The sequence below is a fragment of the Habropoda laboriosa genome, unplaced genomic scaffold (genome assembly GCF_001263275.1).
Source record: "Habropoda laboriosa isolate 0110345459 unplaced genomic scaffold, ASM126327v1 scaffold119, whole genome shotgun sequence".
Taxonomy (NCBI): domain Eukaryota; kingdom Metazoa; phylum Arthropoda; class Insecta; order Hymenoptera; family Apidae; genus Habropoda; species Habropoda laboriosa.
This window is the reverse complement of record NW_017100225.1, coordinates 623,795-625,706: the sequence shown is the minus strand read 5'-3', so window position 1 is coordinate 625,706 and position 1,912 is coordinate 623,795. Positions and strand designations below refer to the sequence as shown.

Here is a 1,912-nt window from a genome sequence, read left to right as displayed (position 1 = left end):
ACTCTATAAACGTTGAATCGTTTCATCTTCGATGCGCCGTTTATATAACCACGGGTAAATTAGGTAAATTAAAATCAAGCCGAAATAAATATTCGTATTAATTAGCGAGATGAGCGAATTAATGCGAACCTAACAAACCAGTCGCGTTAATTAATTTACCTCTAATTAACGTGGTGGAATTTCCTGTACGTACCGCGAGAATGAATATTTGAAACGGTAGAATAGAAATAAATCAGAAGAAAGAAGAGAATTCGCGTGAAAATGATAATTATTAGAAAACAGTTTGCTAGCGGCGCGGCGTGTAAAACGCGGTGATTGTTTTGTCATTTAGGTGTTGCGTGAAAAGCGACCCGCTACGGTAATCGCGGTTTAGTAATATTTCATTGTTTGCCGTTCTCGCCGCGCTTTTTCCCAACGTCAGATAGATGGTTAGACGGATAGACACTGTTCGAGCTGGAAGTTTATCGGTCACACTTATCATACCTCGACTAGCGATCGAACGATCGATCAGACGTGAGCACCAGGTAGAGCAGCGATTGCGAAAGGCTTTCGGCGGTAACGACTTTTCGTCTAACACTCGCGGTAAACACTCGCGCGTGTGGCTCGGCCTTGCCGTTGCATGCAAGCAGTGTGACTCTGAAAACCTCTCACCGTTGAACGTCTTTTTATAATTCAACTCCCACCCCGTCGTTGTTATTTTCCCCGCCGCGTCGGTGCCACGCAAGTGCGCCTCCTTGGGAAAATATCTATAATTTTTTTCGACAGCTTTTCCGATACCGCGTGCTGGCCCGCGCCAAGGTCGAGGTCATCCCATCGTTGCTCGTGGCGAGTAACCTAGCGTACGAGTTACGATCGAACTTTATCACCGCCGCGTTCCGATCTATGGTTCCTTCGGCCGTTGTTCCGCTTAGCCGCAGCGTTTTAATAGCGTTCGGCTAATTGTGGCGCACCTTTGATCTTTTAAATGCAAAGAGAATTGCGAAACCGGCGGTCGAGGTAGCAGCTTTGCCGAGTGCGCGTACGCATCACCCTTTGTGCGCCACTCCAGTTTTTACAATTAACCGTATGTTGGACGCCGGTTTAATTGCTCTCCCGGTTATTCTAAAGATTAGTCGACAGTTTGTTTCTGCTGAGTAAACTCGTCCGGGTGAGGGGTTGCCGCCGCAGTTGCTCCTACTCGAAACTCGATCTCGCGCTCTCCGCAACCGTCGCTGCTGCTGCAAGCCGAATACATTTCGCGCGGCCCGTTGTAACCCGCCGAAACGATTCACCGTCCGCAATGAAATTATTAACGGGTCGAACATTGTCCGCGTAAACGACGAACCAGCGTTACCCGTTCACCGTGTTAATAAACCGTGAATCGCTGGTTATTTCGTAGCGAGTGCGGCCAGAATATAATAATGTGACAACGCGCACGTACGAACCGATAATAGCGTTCCACTTAGCCGCCAGACTCGGATTCACTGACCGCGGATACGCGTTGGATCGGTAACTCTTCGACCCCCTCGACGCAGCTACCGTTATGTTGGCATAACGGGGAAAACGCTCGTTACCCAAATTACCACGGACGATTCGATTTTACGCGATTATTATTGCATCGCTGTTGACTATGCGGAGAATTAGCGCTGCGAGTTGTCAAGCTTCCTACCTTGTCAACCCTCCTTCCTAGACCTACCCGCCCATTCCGCATCTCGAAAATATTCTCTCTCGGATTGAACGGAAGGCTTGGATGGATAACCCGATCCCGTGGTCCGCCAACGATCGCACCGTGCGGCAATCGACAAACGGGGTTTTCACTCGGGCGCACGTTGCGTACAGTCGGTTGAGCAAAAATCATATTTCGTGGGAAACTCGCCGCGCCGCCGGACAATGGAACTTCCGGCTTTTTTCCGGCTGTCGCGACCTGAACGCC

The 1,912-nt window shown here is 49.5% G+C and overlaps 1 protein-coding gene across 1 annotated transcript in view; it reads right to left on the bottom strand.

The window, feature by feature from the left end:
* LOC108571158 (glucose dehydrogenase [FAD, quinone]-like) overlaps positions 1-625 on the bottom strand; it is a 9,925-nt gene extending 9,300 nt beyond the window's left edge. The window contains exon 1 of the mRNA XM_017933140.1: positions 484-625. The gene's annotated coding sequence lies outside the window, so the exon portion shown is untranslated. The remainder of the gene's footprint in view (positions 1-483) is intronic.
* Positions 626-1,912: the final 1,287 nt, after the last annotated feature.